Source organism: Notamacropus eugenii, chromosome 2 (assembly GCF_028372415.1).
Source record: "Notamacropus eugenii isolate mMacEug1 chromosome 2, mMacEug1.pri_v2, whole genome shotgun sequence".
Taxonomy (NCBI): domain Eukaryota; kingdom Metazoa; phylum Chordata; class Mammalia; order Diprotodontia; family Macropodidae; genus Notamacropus; species Notamacropus eugenii.
Window position 1 is genome coordinate 370,048,224 of NC_092873.1, and position 19,359 is coordinate 370,067,582.

General features: G+C 42.1%; 2 long non-coding RNA genes across 4 annotated transcripts in view; one reads left to right on the top strand and one right to left on the bottom strand.

The window, feature by feature from the left end:
- LOC140524045 (uncharacterized) overlaps positions 1-19,359 on the bottom strand; it is a 70,002-nt gene that overhangs the window by 25,099 nt on the left and 25,544 nt on the right. The gene's annotated exons all lie outside the window — the stretch shown is intronic.
- On the top strand, positions 49-17,427 carry LOC140528714 (uncharacterized). Of its 3 annotated transcripts, none has more exons than XR_011975275.1 (7): positions 49-368; positions 460-548; positions 4,589-4,695; positions 4,795-4,979; positions 5,066-5,141; positions 14,743-14,935; positions 16,998-17,427. It is a non-coding gene; the product is annotated as an uncharacterized lncRNA (long non-coding RNA). The 3 variants fall into 3 exon arrangements; XR_011975276.1 differs by having other exon boundaries at positions 51-368; positions 14,743-14,806; XR_011975277.1 differs by lacking the exons at positions 14,743-14,935; positions 16,998-17,427 and adding an exon at positions 8,379-8,495 and having other exon boundaries at positions 53-368.

Below are 19,359 nucleotides of genomic sequence, written 5' to 3' on the forward strand. Positions count from 1 at the left end.
CACGATCAAGCCAGCCAATCTTGATGAGGTCTAGACATTCATTCTATTTGCGTACCCCAACCTCATTGGTCAAAACCTGGGGGGAAAGCTTCTGATATTCCCTGGATGCCAAGACATCTCCAGAAGCTTTTGCATGGGTCATTTTACTAAACTTCTTCCTATGCAGCTAGCTCTGTTCTCTCCTTTGCAGAGATGAACTGAGGCTCCAACGGCGAAATGACTTGGCTATTTTAGTAGAGTCCGTGATCGCTAGCTGCCTGCGGGTTAGGCATATAAAGTGTTCATTGGCAGACAGCATGGAATGGCAAAATTGAGACGATCTAGAATTGGGAAATCTTCCAGTCTCTGAAACTAAACAGGTTCTTCAGGTCAGATGATAGGAAAGGCAAAGGAAAAAGGGTCTAGTATGGTGAAGTCTTGAGACTATAAACTGATCTGGATGATTTTATTTTCTTGCAGAGTATTAACCGTCACGGACATGGAGTCTCTGTTTTCATGACTAACTGGTGCACAACCTGGAAGATGTGGGGTTGTAAGAGACCTGACTGGTATAAGGAGTCCATGTTATTTTCTTCACCAACTGGTCCAAGACTAGGGACAACCAAAGCAACAAGCTAGAGAGACAGGAAATTGAGAGCGGTTGTTAGAATGAACCCTTTTCTCAGTCCAGTCCCTTTACCCTCTACAATGAAGGGAAGCACAGGAGGAATGAGAGAAGCTTGCCAATTGTGACAAGGGGTACTCCTACTAAACTTGATGTGGTCTACACTTTGAAGTTGTTTGCATACCCCAGTCAAAGTCCTGGAGAAACAAAAAGCCCCCACTGTGCCTTGGGGCCAAAACCACATCTCCAGAGGCTTTGAGATACGTCATTTTGCTACTCCTCCCAAGCAGACAGAAGCTCTATTCCCCTTATTGAGATAAGGAAACTGAGGCCCAGAATGAGAAAGCTGACTTTGCTCACTAGCAGTGTGAAGATGAGCTATTTTTCATATATAGTACATTATCTCCGGGCTCAGTCTCCTAATCCCAACTTCCACTGGCAAGTCAATCTCCAGAGCTCAGCTACTATAATACTCCCTTGAGGTTCTAAAGATGACCCTAAGAGATTGTGGGTATCTTCCTACTACTGTTGCTTGCAAGCACTGACTTTTTTTCCCTCAATATTGACCATCCCAATATCATTTTTGACTAAACCAATTTACATAAATTAACTTTTGTAAAGGGATAGTTACTGAATAAATATAACAAGGACAAAAATATAAGCAAACCTGTCCCATCCACCAGGGCACACTGTTTCCCTTAAACATCCTCTTGGTTCTTGGGAGAGTGGGTCCAGAAACTAAAATGGTTACTATAAAGAATTTGCCCACTTCTGTGTATGGCATAACAGATGAATGAGTCACTTTCTAGCTTGCAGGACATAGTGTCTCAGGTGCCTAGCTGATTCATTGCTGGGCTAGGTCAAGTTGATCACTCCTTAAGGCTAACTCCTCAGCAAAACTGACTGCCATGGCAATGGACAGACTTTGCTAAGGAATCAAGTTTACCTCTTCAGACTTTGATGCACACAGGGTTATAACTTGATCTAGTCTATCTCCAATATTCATTCAGCCAAGATCAGGAAAGAATAAATAAAGCAGAGACAGCTAACCAAGGACTCTGTGCATTCATGGTCATGTGGATGAAAGAAGGAGAGGAAAGAAAGAAAGAAAAAAGAAAGAAAGAAAGAAAGAAAGAAAGAAAGAAAGAAAGAAAGAAAGAAAGAAAGAAAGAAAGAAAGAAAGAAAGAAAGGAAGGAAGGAAGGAAGGAAGGAAGGAAGGAAGGAAGGAAGGAAGGAAGGAAGGGGGAAAGAAGAAGGAAGAAAGAAAGAAGGAAAGAAAGAGGGAGGAAGGAAAGAAAAGAGGATGGAAGAAAGAAAGAAAAAGGAAGGAAGGCAAGCAGGAAAGAAAGAAAGAAGGAAAGAAAGAAGAATTCATAAAGTACTTGTACAAAGCTAAGCACTGTGCTCAACACTGAGGATACAAATAGTAAAATAAGACAGTCCCTGATCTGAAGGAGCCTATATTCTAAAAGGGGCAGATAACACATATGGAAGTTTTCCACTGCAAGTCAAATGGAAAGGTCCAATGATCCTTAGGGTGCCTCAGCAAAGCAGATGGTGATGCCTCTTCTTTAATATCATCTCCACTGAGAAAATCTTCTTCGTTTCTAATGTTGAACCATTTGACAGTGCCAAGGGCTTCAGTGGCAAGAACCTGGCTTTTGAAGTCTCTAGTAGCTGGAGCTATGATGCAGGGACCAGGATGAGCCTTGTGTAAGAGGGAGCCCTGGAGCTAAGCCTTGAGGGAGGTCCAGCATTCTGAGAGGCTGCAGTGAGCAGGGTGTGCATCCAAGGCATGGGTGGGTGGGTGGGGGCAGCCTGCGCAAATACATGGAGTTACAAGCTGGAATATCTTGTACCTGGGACAGCAAGTAGAGCAGAGTGGCAGGAGTATAGAATGTGTGAAGAGTATGCAGTCAACCTGAAAAGATGGCTGGAATCAAATTATGAAAGCCTTTAGAAGTCAAACAGAGGAAATTGTATTTTATAGCAGCTACAGGGACCTCCTGAGTCTCTTGAACAGGGGACTTATGTGGTCAAACCTGTGCATTAGGAAAATTACTTCAGCAGCTCTCTGGAAAGATGGATGTGAGAGACTGGAGACAGGGAAATCAATTAAGAGACTATTGCAATAGTCCAGGGAAGAGGTTATAAGGTCCTGAACTAAAGCAGTGAGCATGTATATGGGAAAAGGGGGTCAGAAGTGAGGGGTATTGTGGAAATATATAAATGATAAGAGATACCTTGGAAGTAGAATTCATAAGTCTTGGCAAATGTTTGGACACAAGGGGTAGGGGAGTGAGAGTGACAAGTTAAGGTTGCAACCTGGGTGACCCGAAGGATGATGGCACTTTACACAGAAATAAGGAAGTTAGGAAGCAAGGAAAATACAATGGGCTTTATTTTAGACATGTTGAGTTTGAGTTGCCTATGGAATATATAGTTGGAAACATCTAGGTGATGGAGCTCAGTTGAGAGTCTAAACCTGACTCTACAAATCTAAGAAACATCTTCATAGAGATCAGTAATTGAACCATGGAAACTAACAAGATCACCAGGTGAAAGAGTATAGAGAGGAAAGAGAACCTCAGACAGAACCCATTTATAAAGGGCAGGATGTGGATGATTACTCCATAAAGGAGACTGAAAAGGAGAAACCAGGTAAGTAGGAAAAACACAAGAGAGCAGGGTCAGGAAAACTCAGTAGGAGAGATTGTCCAGATCTAGGAAGAGAGTGTGGTCAATGGGGATAAATGCTGTAGAGAGGTTAAAAAAAAGATGAGGATTGAGAAGAGACCATCGGGTCATTAAGAGATAACTTTGGAAGGGGTTTCAGTTGAATGATGAAGTGGGAAGGCAGGTACAAGGAGCTGAGGAGGGAGTGGACAGTGATGAGCATTTCTAGGTATTTGGCTGTGAAAAAAGAAAGGACAGGACTTGATGGGATGATATTATCAATTGTAAGTTTTATCTGGATATGTTTTTAAGTATTAGGAAAGGAGACATTGAAGAGATTTTGAAAATTAAAGAGAGAGGAGGGCTTATCAAAGGAGTAAAAGAAAGGATTGGATCAAGGGTCAAAGCAAAAGGATTAGACTTGGTAAGCAGGGCCATTTCTTGTTGTTTAGTCAATTAGTTGTGTCAGACTCTTTGGACCCCATTTGGAGTTCTCTTGGCAGAGATGTTGGAGTACTTTGCCATTTTCTTCTCTAGCTCACTGAGGCAAACAGGGTTAAGTGACTTTCCCAGGGTCACACAGTTAGTAAGTGCCTGAGATGAGATTTGAACTTAGGTCCTCCCAACTCTATGGTTGGTACTCTATCTACTGTGCTATCTGGCTACCTGTTCCTTTTATCTACTTAAGACTGAAGCAAAGGAGCACAGTATGGTGGATGATGGTGAGGTTATTTGAAGTGTAGAGTAGGGGAAAAGTGGGATGTTAGGACTCTGAGTTATGAAATATAGTCCTTTGCGCAGAGAGATGGGGCAGGAGGTATGCTGGCCTAGCCATATGACTCTGGGCAAGTTGTTTAAGAATTATAATTGCTGACATTTATAGGTTTTAAGGTTTGCAAAGCCCTTTACACTTATCTCATTTGATCCTTGCTGTAATGTGTTAGGTAGGTGCTACAAGTATACTCAGGATCCCACATCAGTATATTCCCATTTCATGGATGAGGAACTCGGTGCTCCTGTAAGTGAAATAACTTGCCTATCCTCATATAACTAGTAAGCATCAGAGAGCAGAACTGGAACTCAGGGTCCAATTTAACAAAAGGCATGCTAACATAAGAGGCAAATTTGGGTTCTAGGACCTATCTCTGCCACAAACTAGTTGTGTGACCTTGGGCAAGTCATTGGACTCTCTCAGGCTATCTGGGTTTCAATTTCCTCATCAGCAAAATGAAAAGGTTAGACTAAATGACCTCTGAGGTCCTTTCTAGCTCTCTAAAATTTTAATCTCAACTTCTTGTTCAATCCAGCTCACTGAAAATCCCTATCAACTCTACCTGCATCCCTTTGCTTTCTCGCTGACTGCAGCGCCACCTCCTGACAAAAGAAGAAATAACTCAGTCTTGTAGCCTGGGAGGTTTGTCCAGCTACCTCATTATGTCGAACAACATATTATAGAGCATATGGGCTGATAGTGTCCTCAATTAATGTGCATTCTTTATCTCTCTCATTGCAGAATTCGCAAATGAATTTTAATGCCCTGTTACACATGGTTCTTTCATTCATTTAATAACCATTTACAAAATACCTACAATAGGCAGTGCTGGGAATAACAGAAGTGAGATACACACTCCCTGCCCTCCAGGAGTTTCTAGTCTAGGAAGAAAAATCCGGCATGGACATTACGAACACAACAACATGGTAAGATGTACTAAGTGCCATTAACAATGGAAGAGAAAAACACTCAAAGATGGGGCTCAGAGGAAGAACTTTTTTTTTCTTTTTAGGAGTCAACAGATATTACTCCTTGCATCTTCGAAAAGAGCTAAGAAACCAACAGGAATATGAATTTAGAACTAAAAGGTATCATGGCTATCCTCTAGTCTGTTCTCAAACTTTCTGGTCTTCCTTTAAATTCTTCATTGCTATTGAAGGTCCCCAGCTCCAAAGAGCTTTTGTTTATGAGTTATATCTATCAATATTTACCATATTAGAAGCTAAAACATCTTAGTATTATTATAACAATTGACCCAATGGACCACGTGAAAGGATCTCAGAGACCTTCTGGAGTCCATTGACCACACTTTGAGAACTACTCTAGTCCAAAATTCTCACTTTACAGAGGAGGAAACTGAGTCCAAGAGAGTTTAAACAGCTTGTTCAAAGTCACACAGGTCATAAGGAGTAAAACAGAATTCAAAACCATGTCCTCTGTCTCCAAATCGAGCCCAGTTATGATTTATCATACTTCTCCCAATAGTCATTCCTATTTCACAAATAGGGAAACATCACAGTGAAGTCAGTGATTTCTTCAGTGGCAGAACTGGTACTTGAATCTCAGTATTTGAAGGCTCTGTGCACTATTTTTTTTCTTGAAGCAATGGGGGTTACATGACTTGCACAGGGTCACACAGCTAGGAAGTGTCTGAGGTCAAATTTGAACTCAGATCCTCCTGACTCTAGGGCTGGTGTTCTATCTACTGTCCTGCTTAGCTGATTCTCTGTCCACTATTCTTAAAAGTCTCTCCATCTGAAGCTATTTTTAAATCATATATTTTGAAAGTTCAATACTAGCCCAACCTTCTACCATCAAATAGAATCTCACCTATCTAATCCCAGGTGAATAAAATGGCTACCTACATTTTTCTTTAAAATCTCCAGAGAAAGTGGTCTTACAATCTCCCCAAAAGAAACATCAGTGATTCACAGCTCTTCCAGATAGGAGAACCCTCCTGTTGTTTTCCATGGATCTATCCTTGGTCCTGTTCCAGTCAACATTTTCATCAGTGCTATAGATGATTCCATAGATGATATTCCTATGCAATTTGCAAATGGCATGAAACTGGGAAGGATATTGGATAACTAAATCAGGATCCAAAAGATCATAAGAAGGAGAGAATGGTGCACTTAACCTAAGAAGATGAAGTTAACAGAGATAAATGTGAAATTCTGTTCATAGAGTCAAAAATTCAACTGTACAAGTAAAGAATGGGGGAAGGTATGACAACAATTTTGAGGAGAATTGAGGGAGGTGAAAAGCCAGGTGTTAAACATTTACTAGCACATCTCAGGCTATGAGCTATAATATGAAGTCAAAGAGTCTAATTTAGTCTTAGAAAAGAATCGATAAAAGCAGATTGTACAGAATGAGGCAGGATAAAATCTCACTATATTCTACCAAGTTTTATTCAACAGAATAAAACAAGCAAGTTTGTTCTTAGTGTTCCCCAGCACTTTCACTGTGGACCACTTTGTCTCTTTTCACTGCCAGCTCCCTCACCCTGCCCAGGTTTACTGTGTGGGGAAGAATGCTTCTGAAAAACTCAGCTTAGATGTTAGGGACTTAATGCATTATCCCTTATAGAATTACTTACCATCTGCATTTTAAATGAGGGGCCAAGGAGATGGTAGTACTAATAATCATGGAATTTCATGTATATAGGGGGAATTGATAGAACAATTCTATCAATATTTATTAAGGACCTACTATGTGTCAGACACTGTATTAGGTGGTAGGGCTACAGAAACGAAGCCAAAAACAACCCCTGTTCTCAAGGAGATACAACAATAAGTAGCGAGAGGCAGGGAGAAAAGGAGAGAGGGAGGGACAAGGAGAGACAAGGAGAGAGAGAGAGAGAGAGAGGGAGAGAGGGAGGGGGAGAGCACATTAACAACTAAGGACTGAAGGGTCAAGGGGAAGGTGTTTAGTCTAGAGGCTATCAAAATACAATCCTAGAAATCCAGCCTAGACTCCAGCCCTAGTTCTGCTGTATAACCTAAACAAGTTCTTTTCCTCCTCTGGATCTCACTTTCCTTTTTTGTAAAATGAAGGGACTGAATTAAATTATTTCTAAGGTTCCTCCCAGTTCTAACATTTATTGAGTCTACAAAGTCATATCATGAAGAAGACTATCTACTCCTCCACTGGCCAAGGCCTGAAATAAGCAATCTCTAGGAACCTTAGAGATCATTTATTCCAACTATTTTACAAAGGACAAAATTGAGTTGGACAAATTCTGCCCAGAGTCACAGGGCCAGGATCCAAACCTAAGTCCTCTGATGCCACATCTGGTGGTAATGAGGTATAAACATGACCTCGACAGTCATCAAGGAAAGGATGCAGGTCATAGCCTCCTCTCCCAGGAGCCCTCCAGGGCTACACTGGCCCTTGTAAGACTACAGCTATCGCTGCTTCAGCTTTCTCCTTCCCCAGTGAGCTCTTCTTCCTATAATGACAGTCTTAATGTGAACATTGATTTGGCAGTGGTGCTCCTCTCCAGGTTCTTGGGTAGATAGATCTCCAAGTAAGTTGAGTCCCCAGTGATGACCACCATGGTCATCCTTGGCATTGTTAACTCTTCCTTCCAAGTCAGTCCTTCAAAATGGAGTGATGAGTGGAGAGAAGGTGATATAGAAGACCCAGCCAATGATGCTTTTCCCCATGATTAATTAGTACAGAGATAGACCCCCCAAGGCACTGGCACTAAAAATACCTGCATTGCTTTGGAGGTACTGTAGCTGTGACAGTGTGCAGCCCTGTGACTTTCCACCAATGTCATTTGTCATAATTTGACACTGATAAAGAGCTTCCACAGGGCTGTGTTCTTGCAAGGCACCTTATATATCCACATCAAAGCCTCCAGCACCATCCCAGTTAGTAGCAATCTGCTGCCTTTCCTTGGCCTAGTTTCCCTTCAGAGCTCTAACATGTGGTTGTTCTAGATCCCTCTTCCCCACCTTTTCTGCCCTCCCTACCACGTGGGTACCTGGTTTCTATTTCCTCTAGAGATTGAGGATGCTCAAGGATTCATAGGAGCAGTGGTATCTCTCACCAGAGTGCATGTTTCCCACCAGGGCAACTTTGCAATTCTGGTTAAAACAATCTATCAAATGCTAAGGCAGCCCTGGAAGGCAATTGAATTAAAATATGTAAAGCATCCTCAAGAAGTCTCAGTGTAAAATGGGCTATATATCCCTTTGAGAAAAGGCAAGGCAGCTTGCTCCTACCTCCCTGTCCCCCAGAAGAGTGCTTTCTCCAATCCAGGGAAAAAATGAGATTGCCCTCCAAGGGTCTCAGTAACCCATCTATATCTTTGATAGCTTATGATTTACAGGCCACCTATCCAGGACTGAGATTTTGCCTGATTCTAAAAGAGAACTTCCCAGTGTCAGAAGTCCAGAACATCTCCATCCACAGAATTCTCAAACTGGGTCAGATCCATGGTTCAAAACAGCATTATACTTCTGATATTGTCTAAGCTTTGTCTTCCTGTTAACTCTAGGATAAAATACAAATTCCTCTTGACTATAAAGCCCTTCACAGTACGGCTCCAACCTATCTTTCCAGGCTGATTACCTGCCCCTGACATACTATGTTCATAGATAAACCTGGACTGCTTGCACCACGTTCAACATTCCAGGTCACATCTCTGTAGTCTTGGCCAGGCTGTTCCCCACATCTGGAATACTCTCCTTCCTCATTTCTGCCCCTTTAGAATCTCTCTCTTCCCTTCAAGGCTTAGCTCCAGCGCCTCCTCATACAGTTGGCCTTTCTTGATTTCCTAGTTGTTAGAGTTCCACTTCCCCTTCCCCCAATTACTTTGTATTTTTTTTTTGCATTTCATTATCAGTGAACATATCTACGTCTATTCTTAAATAGAATTTAAGCTTCTTGAGGAAAGAGACAGTTTCTTTGCCATGCAACTGTAAATACTAATTCACGTCTCCATAGCACTGAAAAGTTTACCAGGTATTTGGGACAAATATTCTTTTCACTATACACGTAAATAAATTGAGGCAGATGCCTTCCCCAGGGACTCCAAACCAGCAAGGGTCAAAAATCTCAGCAACCTGGTATGATGTATTGACATACAGTAGGCATTTAATTAATGCTTGTTTAATGGAATTAGAATGAAATGTAATGTTTACAAAAAGTGGTGGGGCTGTGAAAGGGATTCCACCTCCTTGATGGCAACCTAGAAAGCAAGAAATAATTCCCCCACCCCCAAAAAATCCAGGTTTCCCTCTAATCCTCAGTTATGAATCTGTAAAAGTTCCTTGTATTTCCAACTTGGCTACTCCTTGAGTCAATGAGTTTCCAAAATTTATTCCCAATTATGTGAAGGAATCCTTCCTTTTATCAGGCCCAAGTGGCACCACCCCACTCTTTGATTTTTTACCTCTGACCCTCGCTGACTGGGTGACCACGGGCAAGGGTTCCTCTGGCCTTCAGTTTACTCAGGTGTAGAATGAAGAGCATATTTGCCTACCTCAGGGTGTGAGGAAGAAAATGCTTGGTAAACTTTTCAATACTTGGAAATGTGAGTTATTATTTATATTTGTATCACAATAGGCCACTTCCACAGACTGTTTCTCATTTAACCCTCAAAGAAACCTCCTGAGGTGGGCAAGATGGAAAGAGTAGTCCCCAAGAGGGCAGATGTCATGCCCTCTGGGTCTCCCCCTCCCCCTAGGAAAATGATCACTTAGGAAAAATTCAGTGTATCTGCTTCCAGAAGTGTAATGAAAGAGCCCTTCCTCCCATCTCCCTCAACCCTACCTCCTATACTTCAGAGCAGATAAAAATACCCTCTTAACACTTCCTGTTGGCCATGATGACTAAGGGATTAGTACAGTGTGGTGATGATGAGTCTTTTAATTGACTACTCATTCAAAACTTGGTAGATATACTAAAGGCAAGATCCCTACCTCTCAGGACTCTTCTTGCTGGCTTAATGCTTAATCCTTAAGTATAGGGATGACTTTTTGAGCTCTGGAGGGTCATTCAAGGGGGAGGATGTACTTCCCATCTATCTTTGCTCATGGCTTCTTGGGCAAGCCTGTGGCTGGCATGGAGCCACCTCTCATTTGTGTCTCCTTTCCTGTGATACAGGACCTTATAAGATCTAGAAAGATGGCTGGCATCTTTCCCTTTCTGGGCACCTGAGTAGTAGCAGAGCAGTTGCAGTGGCAACAGAAGTAGAGGTAGACCAGCCTAAAAGGAAAAAGTCACCCCCCCAAAACAGAGAGATACCATCAGAAAGAAAGAGAACACTCAGTGTTAGTCAGGCTGAGCTGGGTGAAGGTGAAATGTTAGGTGGCTGATTACCAGTCCTCGCAAAGAACGTTGGCAAATGTCCCCAAGAGGCTTGAATCTTCCCTGGCTTCATTCAAGGGTCCCATAAAGTTCCATGTCCTATAAGAAGTCTCTCTCAACTCTCATGAATGCTCATGCCTTCCCTTTCTTGATTCGCTCTGATTTATCCTGCACATAGCTTGTTTGCACATAGTTGCTTGTGTGTTGTCTTCTCCAGCAGACTCTTGAGTTTCTCAAGGGCAGGGACTATCTTTTGCCTATCTTTGTATCCCCAGTGCTTAGCAGAGTGCCTGGCACATAGTAGGCACTTAATAAATATTAATTAAATGGCCACTTTTCCTTCATTTCATAAATAAATCTACCATTTATTTATTTTTAGGTTTCTTTAAAAAATTTTCAGTTCCAAATTTTCTCCCACCCCACCCACTGAGAAGGCAAGAAGTGTGATATCAATTATACATGTGAAATTATGCAAAACAATTTCCATATTAGCCATGCTGCAAAGAAAGCAAGAAAAATAAAGTGAAAAAAATTATGCTTCAATCTATATTCGGACTCCATCAGTTCTCTCTTTCCATAGGTGAATAGCATTTTTCATCTTAAGTTCTTTTTAGAATTGTCTTGGATCTTTCTATTAATTAGAATGGCTTAGTCATTCAAACATGGGTGGAAACAAGTCATTCACAGTTGATTATGGTTTCAATGTTGCTGTTACTATGTACAGTGTTCTCTTAGTTCTGGTCACTTCACTTTGCATCAGTTCATATAAATCATCCCAGGTTTTATTGCATTACAAAATTAAGGTCTCAACTGATTGTAATAATTCTTTATTGAGATTGCCAAATTCCCTTTTCTGTGTGGGAATATTTGATTTATGTTTGCACATCTTTTTTTTTTTTTAACCTCTCCCTCATTATTTCTGGGGAGGACTCCTTAGACTAGAGCTACAAATAGAATTGTTCTTCAAGAATCTGAAATGGGTGTGACTTTGAGGAGCCTAATGCTCCCTCTTGAAAAGACAAGTGATCCTAGAGAAATGAAGCAAGGCCAGACTTCAGGGGGAGGTAAAGGACAGAGATTGATGGCTCTCCAAAGAGGATTTCTGATTGTTAAAGTTTCAGTGCGAGCCTTTAAACCTCAGGATTTGTGTCATGCATACATTCTAAAGACCTAGTTGTTAAACATTTACAAGCACACCCCTGGGTGTAAATTACCAGTTTACTATGGTCTCAGCCTAGATTAGACAGATTAGGATCCTAAAGCTCAGAGAATCTTACTTAAAAATCACTAGGTTATTGGGGTGGTGGATTTGGGGCTTGAACACAGGTCTTCTGAAGCTACTCCAGTGTTTTTTGCACTATACATATACTACAACTTAGGTGGTATAAACTCCACATGAAAATACCAGATTCTTGCCCATTAAAATATTTACATTATGAAAAGAGATAAACATATATTTGTACCCCAGTAAAAGGGACACCTAACTCCTGAAACACCTTTTTTTTTTTTTTTTTACATTGGGACAATTCTAAATGTTAAAAAGCCTTTCCTGATATCAAGTCTAACTCAGCCTTTCTGTAACTTGTCATTGATTCTTCTTGGATGCTTCTAATTCTGCCCTTGAAAGTCAACCGGAACAAGTTTAATCTCTTCTACCTTGAAATACCTGACTTTTCAACAAACATTTTTTTAACCGCTTACCATGGTGCCAGGCACTGTGCTAGCACTGAGAATACAAAACAGGCAAAAGACAGTCCTTGTCCTCAAGGAGCTCACACTCTAGTGGGAGAGACAACAAAGCAAGCAAATTTATACAAAGCAAGCTATATACAGGGTAAATAGGAAACAACCAAATGAAGGTGCTGGAATTAAAAGGGGTTATAGATCCAAACAGATAAAAATGACCCTAAAGCCTTTTCCACCTTGACACTAGCATGATTAATAATAACAAAAAAAACCAACAATAACAATAGCTAATATTTATATAGCACCTATTGTGCCTGGCACTGTGCTAAGCGCTTTATAGTTAGTATCTCATTTGATCTTCACAGCAACCCTGGGATTATGTTATTATGATCCCCATTTTACAGATGAGAAAATTGAGGCAAAGAAAGGTTAAGTGACTTACCCAGGTCACATAGCTGGTAAGGGTCTGAGGTCAATCTCTGAGCCTTTTTTTTTATTATGTTCATTGTATACATCCAGGGTGTCCCAAAAGTCTTAGTGCAGGTTTCAGCTATAATAGCTTATTCTCCTAGTTCTGGTTACTTTACCCTGTTTATATTCATACAATCTTCTCATGCCTCTTTGAATTTCTCATATTCATCTTTTCCTGATAGTATACTACTATATTTCTAAAACAAAATTTGTCAATTATTCCCTAATACACAGATTTTGATTCGGAAAAGACTGGAGATCATCTAGTCCAAACCATTTTATTTTAGAGATAAGGAGCTGAGGCCCAGAGAGGTGTAACCCAATGTGAGAGCAGGTGGTTAGTGGCAGAGGCAGGATTTGAACCCAGAACCTCTGATTTTAAATTCAGCACTATCTGCATCGTGCCCCACTACCTCTGAGCAATGGGAACCCACTTTGTTTCTTGTTTATTGCTACACAGTCAGAAGATTTTAGAGCCAGATTACTGCCTTTGGGAAAGAGGAAGGGGTGCATATGTATATGTGCCTCTGTGTGTGTGCGTGCGTGTGTGTGTGTGTGCATGAGCAGATAGGAGGTAGAGGTGGGGGTGGTGAAGAGTGGGCGATGGGAAGTGGGAGGTGGGGAGTGGAGGTAAAGACTGGGAGGTGAAGAGCTACCCAAAGATGTCTAAACAAAATAAGTATGTGCCCCTGCAACAGCTCCGCAATAATTCAGCACCCCAGTCACCAAAGCAAACTTCCTCTAATGGCAGTGAGAACCACCAGAGGCTTGTGAGAATGTCAAGCTGAATTATATGGGCTTAAAATCCAAATCACCTCCTTCCTGGGTTACTTAACTGTCTGCCTGGCTGGCCCATCGGATTACTGGTGACAGACACTGGGAGCTGCCAGGATGCTCCAGACAGAAATGCTTTGATCACCTGGAAAACTCCAGACACCAGGGCTCCTAATGATGAGTAATGAGCTAAAACCACTGGAAAGTTACCCAGCTGGAGTGATGTGGGAACACACACCAGTGTTTTCACAGAAGGGCAGGGCATGAGCTAGAGGAGATGGGTAAGGGATATGAGTGAGGGACACGAACACATGAACCCCTCACCCCTAGATTTGAGGATGAAAAGGGCATTGACAGGCAATGTGTTGTTGTGGTTATGGTATTGGACTTGCAGCTAAGAAGACCTGTGTTTGAATCCTATCCCAGTAACTAGCTGTATGACACCCTTCCTTAAACTCTCTGGACCTCAGTTTTCTCATCTGTACCACATGGGTATAAATGAGAGAACACAGAAGGCCCTCAGTCAGTCTCCTGTAAACAATTCACTTTGGTCCCAGGAATTGGTACCTTTGTTTGAAGGATCCCGGTCTCCTCGACTCAAGAAAGATTTATTAAGGGTCTGCTAGAGCTAGGCCCTACACTGATCCAAAGATAGACATAAGGTGGTACCCCTTTCAGACTGGACAGGTTTATTGATTGAAAGGGATAGAAATCAAAGATAATTGTGCAAAAAACAGGCTCATAGAGAAACGACACTTCTTCAGGGTAACAATTGCTGGTATCCTGTTTCTCAACTTTTAATCTCAAAATTCTCATGTCAGCCCCTGCCCTCAAGAACTGGACATTCTACTGGGCAAGGGAATGGCCACTCTAATCACATTTCTCAAGGTCTGCCGTTCAAATGGCACCAAGAAATAGCAGTGACTGAGTTCAGGCAGACACAGCTTGACAAAAGCCTGGGGCTGCTGAATCTCCCATGGGGGAGGAGGATAGGGATAGAGAAACAGAAAAGAGTGAAAGATTGATTAGCCTGACCACTGCAAGGTATGCAGGAAAATGAGTCAGGAGAGGGCCTTTGAAGTTGAGAGTGGAGGCAGGAGATGGCAGTCATTCAAATGGAGACATTTACTAACTGTGTGACCCTGGGCTGGCCACCTAACCCTGCTTGCCTTAGTTTCTCATTTGTAAAATGAGCTGGAGAAGGAAATGGTGAATCACTCTAGTATGTATCTCTGCCAAGAAAACCCCGAATGGGGTTACAAAGAGTAGGACACTATTCAACTAAACAAAAAATATATGAAAGCACCTTGTAGGAAGGAAGGAAACAAGAACCTACTGTGTACCAGGCACGGTTATAAGTAAGTGCTTTATAAATATCATTCCATTTGATTTTCACAGCCCCAGGAGGCAAACGTTATTATGATCTCCATTTTGCAGTTGAGAAAACTGAGGCACACCGCAGAGTAAAGACTGAGTTTCATGACAGAGATGACCTCAACTGGTAAGCCTCTAGGAATGGTCCTTATGGATGGAACAACTGACTGCTGCTTGAAGCCCTTAAAACTGGAGGACGCAGTTGTGTTACAGGAGGCAAATAATCAGAATGGAAGATGCTGGCAGATATTTGTCAGTAAGTCAGTCAACAATCATTTAGTAAGCACCAGGGGTTTTCCAGTCACTAGGTTAAGCACTAGGGATAACCCCCCAAAAACACAAAAAACACTGCCTCTGCCTTCAAGGAACATTCATTCTGATGGGGGAGACAATGAGTAAGTTACTAAGTATATGCAAAATATATACAGAATGACTAGAGGGTTATCTGAAAGGGGGAGGCATTAGCAGCTCGAGGACTAGGAAAGGCTTCCTGCAGAAGGTGAGTTTGGAGCTGAGCCAAGAAGGAAGACTAAGAGGTAGAAGTGAGAAGGTAAAGAATCACGGGCATGGAGACAGCCAGTGCAAGGCATGGAGATGAAAGAGCTTGCTTCCTGTTTGAATAAACGCAAATGGGAGGATGTATCTGGAACATTGAGTGGTGGGGAGAATGGTACAAGGGGTCTGGAAAGCTAGGAAGAGGACAGGTTATGAAGAGTTTTTAAGGGCAGACCGGGGTTTCTATCTGATCCTGGAGGAATCGAGAACCACTGGATTTCACTGAGAAAGGGAGTTTTGGAAAAATCACCTTGGCAGCTGAATGGAGGACAGATTAAAGAAAGGAGAAGCAGGGGTATAAGGAGACAAGTTAGAAGGTTATCACAGTTATCCAAGCAACCGGTGACAAGACCCCAAATCAGGATCTTGGCCATATAAGTCGAGAAAAGATATGTGAGAGATATTATGAAGCTGGATACAAGAAGATTTGGTAGAGGATTGGATATATGGGGTAAAGGAGAGTAAAGAAGCAAGGATGACCCTGAGGTTGTGGGCTTGGGTGACAGAAGATGGTGGTTCACTCCATGGTAATCAGGAAATTTGAAAGGTAGGAGAGGAGGTTGTCATTATGAAGTTGGGCTATCTTAGGATTCCCAGCATGGAACCCAGCACTTGGCACACACTAGGTCCCTAATACATAATTATTGAACTGAATTGAATCAGCCTGACCAGCTGTCAAAAGATGCCTTTGTTTGGGTTGGCCTCAGAAATGGAAAGATCTACAGGATGTACTTAACTTCTTGCTGAGGAATACTTTGAGATGATCAACACTGTAATTCTCCATCCCTGGATGTTAAGTAGCCAGCCAGGCTTCATTAGTGTAAATGCTTACATTGTGCAATTTGGCCAGGATCCCTCTTCTGCCGATAAATCCCCCAAGGTTAGTTAAGAGGATTCCATCCAATGGGTGCATTGTGGTCATCTTGACTCGACAAGAGAGATGCTCTTAAGATTGCAAGTCTAGAAACTCCAACCACATCCCTGTCCCATTCACCATCAAAAGCTCTGGAGAAAGAGGAAGAGGGAAGAAAGTGGGCAGGACCCGCAAGAATGAGAGAGGAGGAGAAATGCCTGTAAAGTTCCCTTCTGGCCAGGTCAGGGGTGCCAATCTTTGAACATCTCTCTTTTTGATTCATGGCACTCTGCGTGAGGAAGGGTCAAGATGAGCTCATGTGTTTGGGGTTAAAGAAGGATGGAGGTCAGCCAGGGCTCTGTGGGGGATTGCCTTTGAGTCCCTGCAGGAAGAGGCATATGAAAGGCACAAGAATGTGAGAGGAGCTTAGCGAGTAGCCCTTCCCAGCTCCTGCTACACACACACACACACACACACACACACACACACACACACACACACACACACACACACACACACACACACTCTAACAACAAAAGAAGTCAGGAATCAATCACATCCAGAAGAATGCACCCTCCCATCCATGCACCTCCCTCTTCTCACTGTTTTCTTGCCAGGGGAGGTCAGAGTTCACATCAAATGTCATTAATCATCTTCCAGAGCCCGGGTGCTTATTGGACAGTCCTATTAATCAGGGGTCTATCAGACCTACAGCTTGGTTGGGTCTCCATTGTCCTGTTCCTTACCTATCATAGAAAGATTAGATTATCAGTGACAACCCAGACACCCATTGAGTCCCAGGGAAACTGGAGAATGGGGTTTCTTTTCTTTCTTTCTTTATTTTATTTATCCCCTGTCTTAAAGATGAGCTGTTTCTTGTCTTGTCAACCCTGTCTCCTTTTCTTTAAAGAATCAGATTTAAGAATCCAATTTGTCAAACCGGACAATTGTTGAAGAATTCACAAAAAGAAAAGAAAAGAAAAACCTCAGCAGCTTTATAAAAATAAATAAATAAATAAATAAAGCAGAAGGTTTTAAATGGGACCTGAAAGAATCAGAAAACGCCGAGTGTCTTACATCAATTAATCTTTGGCAAGCGGGCATTTGTGAAGAAGGGCTGGCAGAGATGTGTCCAGGGGGAGTGACTAGCCTTCTGAAGATACACACAATGGGTACAGGGTCTTTTCTTTTGCCTTCTTTTCCAGAGTTGGGAAGTGTGCCTGCCATGCAAGTAGAACACTTCTTTCAAAGCTCTTTTTTTCCAAGAATTTTCTACCAAACAGGAAATAGCAAGAATGTTGTCTTGCAGAGGGGAAAATAAAGGAACAAAGCTTGAAAGAGATCTGCTTACTCTTATCCAGCTACCCTGTTAGGAGACAACTGGGCCAAGACTCAGTCAGGGAACATTGACTGAACTTGGGAAGGTGGTGCTGCTGTATGGGGGAAAGAGAAGGAGGAGGAAGAGGGGGAGGAAAGGGAAGAAAGGAGGGGAGGAGGAGGAGGACAAAAAGGAGAAAGAAGAAGACGTGACACATTCGCCACCATTTAGAAGCTTTTACTCCCCATGGAGCATAGACAAGTTAAATCATATCCAGAAACATGTAAATGCATATATAATTAATTCTGTCTGTGTAATGCCTGAGTATCAGAGACAAGACTTGAACCCATTTCTTCTGAGTCCACATCCAATATCATTTACACAGCACTAGCAAGGTTTCACTATCTTTGCTGTTGTCTCTGCTGTTCAGTTGTTTTCATTTGTGTTTGACTTTGGTGTGACCCATTTGAGGGTTTCTCGACAGAGACATTGTACTGGTTTGCCATTTCCTTCTCCAGCTTATTTTACAGATGAGGAAACTGAGGCAAACAGGGTTAAGTGATCTGCCCAATGTCACATAGCTAGTCAGTCTCTGAGGCTGGATTTGAACTCAGGGAGATAAGTCTTCCTGACTCCAGACTGGACTCTATTCACTGTGTCACCTAGCTGCCCCTACTATCTTATCTGATAATAATACATCATCATCATCATCATCATCATCATCATCATCATCATCATCATCATAACTAGCAATTGTATAAGTGTTACCAATAGCATCTCATTTTTTCCTTACAACAACCCTGGGAGGTAGGTGCTATTATTATCCTCCTTTTTTACAGATAAGGAAACTGAGGCAGGCTGAGGTTATACAACTTGCCCAAAGTCTAGTAAATGGCTTAGATGGGATTTGAATGAAGGTATACCTGACTCTGGGCCCAGTGCTCTAACCACTGTGCCACCTAGCTATCTGTATTGTATACATTCTCCTTTTCCAATTAAATGCTGCTGATTTAAAAAAAGATGCAAAAGACAATTCCTGCCCTCAAGGAGCTTACAGTTTAACAGAGATACAACATGCAAACAAATATATAGAAAGCAAGCTACATACAGGATACATAGGAAATAATTAACAGAAGGCACTGAAATTAAGCGATATTGGGGAAAGTTTCCTGTAAGAGGTGTAGGAGGATTTTAGTTAGGACTTAAAGGGCATCTAGGTGGCACCATGGATAGAGTGCCAGGCCTGAGATCAGAAAGACTCATCTTGAGTTCAAACCCAGCCTCAGATACTCACAAGCTGTGTGAACCTGAAAAAGTCGCTTAATCCTGTTTGCCTCAGTTTCCTCATCTGTAAAATGAGCTGGAGAAGGAAATGGCAAAGCACCCCAGTATCTCTGCCAAGAAAACCTCAAATGGGGTCACAAAGAGTTGGAAGTAACTGAAATAACTGAACAACAATAACAAAAGCCAGGGAGATCAGTAGTCAGAGCAAAGGAGGGAGAGTATTCCAGGCAAAGGAAGCAGCCCAAGTAAAGGCCCAGGACCAGCCAATGTCCTTTGCCCATTTATTTGTTTCTTACTGTATGTAGCCTAACTCTCTCCTAGTATCAATATGCCCATGCTATATAAATGGAAATCATGGAATATCATAATCTACATAGAAACCAAATTTGGAAAGGTCACAAAGTGCAATGGCGAGGTCTGTGATGGGCCTAAGTAGGCTTCTGCAGCATATTATCAAGGTGACTTGCACCAAAGAACAGTGTCCAGAAAAGGAGGTTGGCTGGTCCTGTAATAAGATCAAAGGGGATACTGCGTGGATAGCCCCACTACTGCACGTATACTCACAAAATGAAGAAAGAGAGAAAGAGAGAGAGAGAGAGAGGAAGGGAGGAAGGGAGGAAGGGAGGAAGGGAGGAAGGGAGGAAGGAAGGAAGGAAGGAAGGAAGGAAGG